This window comes from Onychomys torridus, chromosome 2 (assembly GCF_903995425.1).
Source record: "Onychomys torridus chromosome 2, mOncTor1.1, whole genome shotgun sequence".
Taxonomy (NCBI): domain Eukaryota; kingdom Metazoa; phylum Chordata; class Mammalia; order Rodentia; family Cricetidae; genus Onychomys; species Onychomys torridus.
Window position 1 is genome coordinate 31,738,121 of NC_050444.1, and position 12,497 is coordinate 31,750,617.

Sequence of the window (12,497 nt, forward strand, 5' to 3'; positions counted from 1 at the left end):
AAACAGACCGCCAGAGCTACACTCCAAACTGTCAAAAAAAAAAAAAGTTGTGTTTCAATTCTACAGCTTCCCCAAGGCCTGGTTACCATTTGTATTCTTAACTTACTTATTGAATTTTCACTCAAGTGCTCTGGGTTGCCGAAAATTGTCAAGCTGCTCCATTAGCAAGAAAAGAATGTCTGTAAAATGGCAGTATTGAATGAGCCAACCAGTGATGTCTGTTCAAAGATTGTTCACTTCTTAACTGAGTATATGTTATATTCCGATGTGATCAGCACTTGGCCTACAATGATCAATTTTTGTAGCGTTTCTGCTGCAATAACAGATTTTAAAAAAAAGATGGTGATTTTATTTTATCTCACATTTAAGTATTTTGTTTAAAATAAATTAGATATAGGGCAAAATGGCCTCCCAGTTTATAGTAATAAGATAAAGTAGCTTTCTAAATAAAGAACTTTGTTTAGAACACAGCTTTCTTCCCCTAAACAAGTGAAAGACACTAGAAATGTTGTTTTGCATATTCACAACATATTTCACTTTCAAGGCATATGTACAGTTCCCCATATTAGTTTTAGAAATGTAAATCTTACAGAGTTAACAACTATTAACAACCTATTAAATTCAACTAGTTTCCAGACTACAGAAAATCTTTATATACATTAGGGAAAGCAAAGAAAGTTTTGATAAATATACTTACATATTTGCTTAAAAAATAATAATCTAAACTCCTAAAAGTGCATTTTTTTTTCAGAATACACAGCCTACTCTCATTTTACAGATATGCAGAACCTGTACTAGAGAAAGTAAGTTGTTATAATTATATCCACAGCAGTGAAACCACAAGCATCCTGACCCTTGGTTTTAAATGTTTGCTACTAGCTCATACTCATACTTCTAGCACAAAATCATTTGCTAGCCTGATTTTGACACCTCCAGATGATGTGTGTAGCAATGATAATAACAGAGTCCAGATAACACTCACCAGTTGCACCCTTCCCAAAATCATGCTCTGTCTCCTTTTGTAAAAGCCAGCAAGACAAGTAGAGATGAATTTCCTGTCTGAAACTTGGCCGTCTCTGAGATTAAAAGGGTATTGGAGATAATACAATAGTGTTCAAGTAGGATTTCCTTCTAAGTAAATTAAAAAAAAATAGGCAAACATGCAAAGTACAGTAAGAACAAAAATTAAAATCAGAAAGCAGACTGAGGGGGGAAGCTACAAGTGTAGAGAAGAGAGGGACAAGGGAGAGAGCCTCCTCTAATACACTTTGCTTGAAAACGCCCTGATGGTATCTAATGCCTCTCGTGCAAATTTTTAAAATAAAAATCAATTCAAAAGAATGGGAAGTTGAATTTCGGTAACTGTAACTTCCTTAATATTCAATCATTACCTCTAACACACATCTAAATGGCAGCACTTTCACGTATTGATACTTTTACATATTTGCACATGCAGATATGTACACATAAAATATACAGAGAGCTGTATGAATAACTATGCAAGATGAGTAACTTGAATAATATTTGTGGTGGTGTGAAGAACAGCTCTAGTTCTCATAAAGACATTTTCATGCAAATAGACCATGTATTCCAGCCATATTCAGCCCGTTCACTTATCCCTTGGTTCCTTTCCCTCCCCTCCTGCTCTTCCCCTTTCTTCTCCTATAGTTTTGCTTCTACTTATCTGTGACAGATACAGAAATGATTTTATGTTTATATAAAATCTAAGACACATGAGAAAAAACAACCAATATTCATTTTTCTGAATGTGGTTTACTTCATATAATATGATAAAGTCCAATTCTATCCACTTACCTTCAATTGGCATCATCTCCTTCCCCTTATACCTGAATAAACTCCATTATATATATATATATGACCATCACTACTGAGGTCAGATGGACTGTTTAATGTAGCTTTGATTTTCATTTTTTTGAAAACTTATTACAATGTAATAAAATTAGAAATCAACAGCAAGAGAAACTACAGAAAATATCCAAACTGAATGAGATTGAACAATACACAATTGAATGAAGAATTGGTTGTCATAGAAATCATGAAGAAAAAGCTACAATTCTTAGAATTGACACATATTAGAGCCTCCGGAATACCAGAAAACAGCCTAAGAGGTAAGGATTATACCATTAGGTGTCTGCATGGCAAATCAGAAAGGCCTCACAGGAATACCTGAAGCATTTTAAGGGCTTAGAAAAGCAAGAACAAACCAAGCCCAAAACAAGTTGACAGAAAACATAATAAAGATCAGAGCAAAATTAATAGAACAGAAAACAGAAAAATAAATACAAAAATATCAATGAACTGAACTGTTGGTTCTTTAAAAAAAATAAAGAAAATGAACAATCCTTTGGCCATGTTAACCACAAGAAAAATAGAGATAATCCAAACTAACACATTAGAGATGGAAAGGGAAACATTACAATAGACACCAATAATACTGACATCACTTGGAAATATTTTAAACACTTATATTCTAAAATATTGGAATATCTGGAAGAAATAGATAATCAAAATAATCCCAACACCCCTCAATCAAGACAAATCTGGAAGGATTCACTTCTGAATTTTACCTAAATTTTAAAGGACTAACAGCAGTGCTCTTTGTGGTATTCAATATATAAAATAGAATGAATGCTATTAGCTCTCATATAGTTAGTATTACTCTGATTCCAAACCCATACAAGGTTGTAACCGAAGGAAACTGGAGGCTAATTTTCCCCATGAACAACAATGGTCTGGTAGTTTGAAGAAGAACAGTACCTGTAAGCTCATAGATTTGCATGCTGTATCACCAGGGAGTAGCATTGTTAGGATTCTGGCCTTGATGGAGGAAGTGTGTCACTGGAGGGTGGGCTTTGAGGCTTCGGATGTTCAAGCCAGGCCCAGTGCTACTCTGTTCTGCCTGCCTTCAGATCCAGATGTAGAATTCTCAAGCTACTACTCCAGCGCCGTATCTGCCTGCATGCTGCCATGCTTCCTGCCATGATGACAAGAGACTAAACCTCTGAAAATGCAAGCCCGCCCCAATGAAATGTTTTCCTTTATGAGTTACCATGGTCATGGTGTGTCTTCACATCAATAGAATATTGACTAAGACAAATAGTATGTGCAAAATTTCTCAAAACACTTGAAAACCAAATTCAACAATACATTAGAGATATCACTCACCATGATCAACTGGACCTCATTCTGGATTGTCAGGATGGTTCAACATATGCAAATTAAAAAATTTTAATACAGTACAATAAATATACTCAAGGGAAAAAATTCACACTATCATCTCAACAGAAGTATAAAATGCCTCTAACAAAGTGTAACATCTCTTCAAGTTAAAAGTCCGTAATAAACAAAAAAGTGAAGAAAATCATCCAAAGTAATCAGAGTATGTATAAGAGGCCATTAATTTGAAAGAGAGAAAGAAGGAGTATATAGAAGGGTTTGGAAAGAAGAAAGGAAAAGAAGAAATGAAGTAATTATATTATGTTTTTAAATAAGTAATAAAAGAAATTAACCCTATTAACTAGGAGTTAACTGAAGAAAAATAAAGATAAAATAAAATGAATATACATGTGTGTGTATATATATATGTGCACATATATACATGTGTCTATGCATACATATATATGAATATTAAATTATATATAGGTATGCATGTATTTATGTATACATACGTGTGTGTGTGTGTGTGTGTGTGTGTGTGTGTGTGTGTGTGTGACAACCCTGCTGTAGAAACATTACACTAACTGAGGAAAACTCAAAGCATGCCATGTAAAACTCAGGAACAAGGCACAGGTATCCACTCCCCACTATTATTTAAAACAGTATTTGAAATACTAACTAGAGATAAGTAGGGCGAAAGAATGACTGAAACAGAAGTGAAATAATAGGAAGCTAAGTCAAATTATCTATTTGTAGACAATATGATCTTATATAAGCGATACTAAAGACATTACCAGAAAAACTGTTAGGACTGATAAACAGTTTCAGCAAAGTAGGAAAACACAAAACCAACATATAAAAATCAGCGTTTTTCTCACAAACCAATGATGAACATGCTGAGAAGAAAATCAGTCAATCTCATTCCCAATAGCCCTAAAAATGCCTGGGAATAAACCCAACCAAGGAAGTGAAAGTCTATCACAGTGAAAATTCTAAAATAATGAAGAAAAAGATTGGAAAAGACACTAGAAGATGAAAAGGATTCACTGGCATATGGATCAGCAGAATTAATATCACAAAATTGGTATCAGACCAAAAGTAATCCATAGACTCAACACAGTATCCATCAAAATTCCAATGACATTCGCCACAGAAGTAAAAACAATCATAAGATTCATACAGAAGCAATAAGGTCTCATAAAACCAATGCAATACCCAGCAAAGACTAAATTTCTTTAAAAAAATAAAAAAATAAAAATAAACTGGACGTATCTCAAACCCAATTTCAAAATTGTACTGAGCTTTATATACTGGCATGGAAACAGAGAGACCAATGGAAAAGATCGAGGACACACAGAAATAAATCCACAAAGTTACAGACATCAGATTTTAATGGTGATGGCAAAGGCGCAGTAGGGACAGACAGTCTCTTCAACAAAGGATTCTGGCAAAGCCTCCACTTGTGGAAAATGAAACCATATGCCCATTTCCCATTCTCCCCACAATCAATTCCAAATGGACAAAGGCCTTAATGTCAGTCCTGGTATATGAAGCAGTAGAAACACTAAGATGTGGACGTAGGTAAGAACCTTCTGAAAAAAGAAAAAAAAAAATCCCAGAAAAGCTTGGGAAATAATAGGAAGAACTAACAAGTGAAATTGCATAAAATGTAAAAGCACCTTCACAGAAAAGAAGGCTGTGAGCTGAATGAAAGACAGTTTTCTAGGTGTGTATGAACCAAAGGTTAATATCAAGAACATATAAAGAATTCAAAAAATTCAAGACAAAAACCAAAATAAACAAGCAATAAATAAACAAATGGAGTGAATTTCCCATCCTCAAAAGATTAAAAACAAATAGTCAATAAATGAGTGAAAAAAAGGCCTGTTATTATTAGAACTCTAGATTAAATGCAACCTAGCATATCCATCACACACAAAGAGAAAAACACCATGGTTATCTGCTTCTCCTTCATGAGATCTTTGTAGGACTAAATCAGTTCATTTGTTGTCTCTATCTTAGCTGAATAAAAAGTACTATCTATCTTTGCAAAGCTGATCAGATCAAGGACAAGTAGATGCTAGGCAAGTTCTCCAACACTGAAAACACTGTCTGTCCCAGCCTGCTACTCTTGAGACACAGGCTGTTTGTGGAGCCCAGTTGGCCTTGCAGATTGTCCTGTTTCAGCATCCAGAATGCTGGGGTTGTGTATGCATGCCACACTTGGCCTGGTTTTGTAGTTACTGGAAAACATTCTTGCCTTTTCTCTTTCTTAATTTATCTTTGCACGGTATTGCTCCTGTTTTAAAAGGTATGTTCCTTTTTTATCACATTGATACTGCCTTTACACTCTCATTGTTTAGTCCCATGATCTTTTGAGAGGAATTTCACTTTTATAAATGTTCCCCCTGTGAAAGACTATCCGACTCTTTTTACTTTTCCATTAATTCTGGCAGGGTGTTTGAACGTCTCTCTGGACAGATCATTTTCTTGATAGGTTGTCGCATGACCTCAAATCCGCTCCTTGGCACAGGTGTCTTGAAGCTTCTTTCATTTATCTCACTTGAAAAGACAAGAGGCATTTCTGAAGTGGTGCAAGATGGTAAGCCTCACACCGTGAATGGTTTCAAGAGTAAAAATGAAAAGCCAAAAATGGGAAAGCGTTTTAAGGATCGTCTACTTGTATAACGTCAGCCGGGGTCTGGAGTCTTACATTCTTGAGGAATGAAGAGCTGAGGTGAGGCTGTGTATTTCATAAGTTGTTTTGTTCTCAGAAGCTGCAGGACAACACAAATTCCTGGCACTTAGAAACTGTGCTTATTGAGATGGCCACCAAGGCAAGCCCAGGACTAGAATTTACAGCAGGGTAACATCAAGGGCCATGCTAAGGTGAATCTTGTCACTAATGAAAACCCTGTCAGCACCTTCATAGCCTACAAATACTTTACATAAAAATTAGAGGATTGGGCTGGACAAATGGCCCAGCTGTAAAGAGCACTGACTCCTTTTCCAAAGGGCCCAGCTTCGGTTGCTATGACCTGTGTGGAGGCACTTGTCTATAATTCTCAAGGGATCTAATGCCCTCTTCTGCCCCCCTGGAGTACCAGGCATACACGTTGTACACAGACATACATGCAAGCAAAACCCTCATGCACAAAAAATTTAAAAATGAAAAATCAGAGTTTGAAAATTAAGTACAAGACTGTGCTTTTGTGAGTTGCTCATACCCCAAATACAGTTATTTTGACTGTCTCCACCTTACCAAAAAAAAGCTCACAAAAATGTATTCTAGCATCAAATTACTCACATATTTTTCGTTATTGGCATTTGATTTACACTCAAAAGTTATAGTGAAGTTATTAATTTCATTAAATAATCTTATTATGTTTTCTTCCTTTTAAATGTACCTATTAAAAGAATTTTGTTTGTTCCTTTTTTAAGGGGGGGCGGGAATTTAGGATATTTTGTGAAGAATTTTGTCAAGTTCTTCATAGAGGAGAACATCTTTATTTCTGTGAGCCAATATTAATAGCAGAAATTGTACCCAAGATTCCATGGGGCACATATGAATGGTTTCTGTGACTAAACATTTGGAAATGCTTCGTTTCTCTGTCACAGGATAATTGTGTTCTAACCACCAAATCATTTCTTCTGAGAGTCGTCAGCCCCATGGAGACCTTTAGAAAACATCTATAAGATCTAACCACAGTAAACTGCCACCAATCAGACACTGGAATATTTCTTGTTAACGTTCAACACGTGGCTACCATGAAATATTTGATGTTGGTGTTGTTTTCCCTGATTCCTGTGCTTCAATTGGTGCCACACTTAATCTGTTTTCTTTGAGGTGTTTATTAGTTTATTCAATTGCTAGGAAGGAAATAAGCACCATTGGAAAGTCATGGGAACCACTGATAGATCATTCTTTAAAAAACAGTACAAGTACTTCAACAAATATTTATAATTAAGGATGAAAGTTTGTACTTTTCCTTTGTGTCTCAGATTGTTCATAATTTTAGCATTACCCCTTTTTACTTTTTCCCATTGTCGTGTAGTGGGTAGCCATTCCAGCTTTGATCTGGAAGTTCCAACCCCTATTGAGGCTTCAGTAATGGTCACGCCTACAAGGCAGTGCTGAGAGAGGACGCTGAAGACCCAAGTTCTAGATGCCGGGGCTCTCTTGGTTCTAGGACCCTGCACGGTGGAGGTAGACTGAGCAGAGTTCTCCAGAGAACACTGCTGGAACCCTTTCCCAGACCCTGCAACCTACCTATCCCTTCAATTGTAAGTTACACCACAAAATAAACCTCCCTTTTAACTACGTGGAGTGGCCTTAATAATTTCATCAATATTGTCTAGCTTTCTTTTCTCTACTTTTTACCCCCATTTTACCCACTCTGTTCCCTCTAGCTCTCCTACACAACAGTCATAGTTACAACTTCCCACTGATAAAATAGAATTCAATAACAAACAAACCTTTGGTTGGATCTTAGATGTCTGGGTTCTCATGGTGTTTTGTATACCAATTGTGACACTTGAGGTATATTTTCATTTGTGTTTTGACAGAAATAAAAAATGTAGCTCTGTCTTTAGTCAATTTTTGTCATCCCATGGAGTTACTTGATTTTTTTTATAAATTAATTCAGAATGTTTGAATATTTTCCAAGTGATATATTCAAGTTTCATTTTATGACCTAAGAAAGAGTCAATATTTTGGTTTATGGCCATACATATATGCATTGTTCCAGAGTCTATTAATTTCATGAAAAATTTAAAACTTTCATTTGGTTTATATTTTATGAAACTTTATATAAAAGATGGGAGATATTAATAAGATTGTGAATTTTTTTACCCAACTGATGCAATATTCCAAAAAAAATTTATAATAGATACCCATAAATAACCCAAAATTATCTGACCTGAACAATTAAGTATTTTCCGTATTGTGATTATTGCCTGCTTTCTGTTGCTGTTGTCGCTATAACTGGCAGAAGGCTGAAAAACAATTTAATATTCTGTGTAACTATTTCTATAATGGCATTGAATGCATAGGAATCACTGAAGATACATGATGACAATAGATAGCAAGAAACAGAAATATTTGTCTATTTGATTTTACTGAAAACTTTTTAATGATTTATATGCCACTGTATAGCTCACTTTTTGTCCACATATGACCTATTAATGGTAGCTACATTTTAAAAACATACCACAGTCTTATAGAGAATGTTCTTTTTTCCATTGGAACACATGCTATTAAATCCATTATCCATCTTGGTTTCCTTGTCCATGTAGTCTATCTCTTTGTTTTGCCTCTATTAATGCCACATTGAGAAATTGAATCTGTTTCTTAAGTTAGTCTCTAACCTCTTTTATTATTTGAAAGGGGGTTTAGTGCTTGGAAACTCGCTCAGGGAAATAGAATTCCCTTCCTAAAAGTTTCCATCACACAAGAATCAGTATTACAAGCATGTTCACCAGTGAGCCCCTGGTCTGCTTTGAAGAATTACAGAACAAAATAACTGAAGTCAGCACAGGGCCCCTCTGAAGCTCTGCTAATTCATATGTTACAAGTGGTACTGACCCTACATTAAAAGCCATTGCTGTGTATTACTACTCACAATATACAGTGGGCAAGGAGGGATTGATTTGTCTCATTTATGAAATTTAGAGATGTCAAAAAAAATCTTTAAAAAAGCAAATCAGTTTCAGTACCTTAAAACATATTCCCAAGTAAGTCTAAGCAGAGTATATTTTCAGTTTTAAACTACTTTATTGATTTCTAAGAGAAATTAATATATGATATGTAATTTGTATGTGTTGAATGATCTACATGTGTGTTCAGTGCTAGACTTCTACCAAGGATGAAGTAATCTGAAAAACAGAGAAATGATTTTTAGATATGATATGAAGAGAAATAAGATACATTATTAAATGTCAGCCCCTCAACCATCCTTCCTTCTGCTCTGTATCCTGGTCTCTTAACTTAATGGCTTCCATGCTCAGGTTTGGATTCTCCTCTCTACATCATGGTCTACAAGACTACACTCTTCCTTCAGGCAAAATTCTGGATGATTCCAAGACTCACATCACCTGGTTTCCTTTCAGTGGCACATTATTCTATGCTTGCTGCAGTTCCATGTCTCAAAGAGCAGTTTTCCACATTTTTTCCAGTGCTGTCATTCTTTATAATGGGTACATAGACCATTCCCATTGATTCCCTAATGACAAAATCCTGACATTTGTTTCGGACTGTAAAATTTTCAGTTGAATTAACAAACCTCATACATAAAAATGTCTGAAGCAAAAACACAGATGGATTTCCATAAATAAAATAGTCATATCAAGAAATAAAACATTACTTACGTCTCAAAGCCCTTTGTAGGTACTAGTTTAAATGCCACAACCACTATTTTGACTTCTAACACCACTAATAAGTTTTGACTATACAGAATTCTCTTTTGTATAGTATATATCCTTTTGTGCTTGATACATTTTGCTCAAAACCATGCCTTTGTGATAAATGTGTTTCTGTGGATGGCTCATTCATCTTATTGTGGTAGAATGCTTCATATACTGTATTGTGTATATATATATCACAGTGGGACAATCCCTGGTTTGAAACTATTGCTAATAGTGTTCCTATAAATAGTTCCCTATGTTTGTTGAAAAACATTTTGGGCATATTCTGTTAGGTTATCTATCTAGAAGTTAAATTATCACAATTAAGGTATATATATATATATATTAGCAAAAGTCGTCCTGAAAAATACTTTTCCAAAGTAATTTTTCAACAAGTCCATTGACAGTATTTAATCTTTCAACTTCAACTACATCCTCAGGAACATAAGATGTTTTCAACCCTATTCATGTTAATGTGCACTTGTATGGTGAGGTACTGATAAATCAATTTTCCTGGTAACTATGGATTTGATATATGCATTTTTATATGCATTGGCCCAATGGACATCTCTTTTTATAAAGTACCTATATAATACGTCTCCACTTTATATTACCTTGTCCATATTTGAATTGAGTTGCCCCATTCTTTTTAGGTTCTGGTGAATAATTGCCACATAGATTCATTATAGATATATTCAAATACTTGTGTAGCTTATTTGGCTGCTTTATTTTGAGGAAAATCTTTTTATTTAAACTAATCTACTACTCTTGCCTCATTTTTCCCCACCCCCATGGCTTTGATGCTTACTTTTCATAATCTAAAATAGATTTATTGCACGACTAAGGGTCTTGTTTCATTTTGTGTATACCAATGTCCATTCAAGTCATGCTGAAAAGAATTTATATCTTAACAATATTAAAGCTTTCTTAATCGTGAATATGGTGGTCATCTCTATCCAATACCTAGAAGATACAGAGTGATGTCTAGACCAGACCAAAACCAAGTCTATCCAAGTCTAGGTAGGCAAACCCGCGGGTTTAATTTAGGTTACATAATACAGGGGAGGAGTCCCTTTAAAAAGTATGGGCCACTTATGGTAGCTAAGCCACAGAAGGAAAAATCTCCCTCCCTCAAAAAATTTTTAACTTGCTTAGAAATCCTTGGGCAGAGGAGGGGCCTCTTGAATCCCTCCTGCAATGACAGAATACTCCTGGGCTCAGTCTTATGTATTCTTCTGCAAGTGGCCTCAGCTGCTGGGATAGTGAGTGGCTTTACTAACTGCTCAAGGGACAGCATTCCACAACATCATTTTTGTTGCTAGAGTTCATAACACTTCGACTTGCTTCAACGGTGTGAAACTATTGCAGTATATTTTACAATCCAGGGAGTCAATATTACTGAATGTTTTGTGTACATTTCCAAAACTATAGATTCTTTTATTGTTAGCACTTTTTATGGGTCTGTGGGATTTTGAATTTCAACCTGAGATTTTTTTTTCTCTTTCCTTATTAGCTGTCTTTATGTTTAATCTATGATATATTGACAAATGTAATAAATACTTGCCATATGATTGTGGGTTTTTTTCATCCTTTAGTTTTGCAAAATTTTGTTCTATGTACTTGGAATCCATGTCATCAACTTCCTATTGTAAAAAATGTTAAGTATTTGCCTTTTCTACCAAACACTGCTATACTTTGGTTTAGGACATAGAATTTAATTTTTTTTCCTACCATGTAAAAACCTTTATATAAATGTTTTAATCTTCCCATTCTGTAAAAATATTGTTTACACAGTGCCCCATCCAGCCCCACACTACTCCCCCACTCCTCCTACCCACACTCTCTCCCCACCTTCCCCCAAACCATCCCTCTCTACCTCTGCATTTCTCAACTCCTAGAAACATGATCCTTCCTCCTTCCCCCTTTCCTTTATTTTTTTTTTTCTGCAGATTCCTCCTTAAAAAGAGCAAATCTGGAAAGACTGTGAGGATAGACCCCAGCCAATGAAGAAAAGATAGGGTCACCACTGGCTTTAGAGTAGACCCCAAGCGTGTTTCCCACCCTGCTTTGCTCACTGCCTCACGTCTGTGTGCAGTGCATCCTCTTGGTCAAGAGGATGGTTTTGCCTTGTCAAGACACTCTCAGTGGAGTGGTGGTCTCCAATGTGACCCCAAACTTAGTCCTTATTGGAGCAATCTGGACTTGATCATTTTGATGAGTTGATTACCTTGTTATCTGAAATCTCCCCTATGTCTGTTTCAGACAATGAATTATGCTTCATTAGGATACTTTCATGGTACAACTTTCATTCTTTCTTTTTCCATGCACTCTCAGCAAGGCAGGATAAAATGGCAAAATACAAACAAGCAAACAAAAAACTGTAGAACACACAAGAAGAGAAGAGTACTTCATCCCAGCCGTTGACAACTGAGAAGGAAAAACTCCAGCATGATTAACAACATTTATAGTCAAGACTGCTGACACAGAGTTTAACATTCCTTTCACACACAATTCTTTTCTGTTGTGACCCATGGTTAAGGTCTGGATCTTTATGACTTTGAAGAGAGCCTCAATCCTTCCACAACCATTACCTGAGAGTCTCACAAACAAAACTTCATTTTGTTCACAGCAGAGCTCTCCTTACCTTCCTGCATCCCCAAAGGCTAGACTTTTCCAGTCAAACACCCCACAGGAACCACCCACTGATAAGAGAGTAACTTCAAACAGAAGGAAAATTCTATGTATGACTGTCATAAAGCAATGAGCTTCTAGTGCTCTTTGAGAAGTCCACATGCGGCCTGGGTTGTGATTGGTGGGGGAGAGGGTTACTTTCTTATGAGTGCCTTTATTCCCCCCCAACTCTTATTAGTCTCCAACTGTGTTTCATAACAGGGAAGGTGCTGAAATCTTTTTTAGAA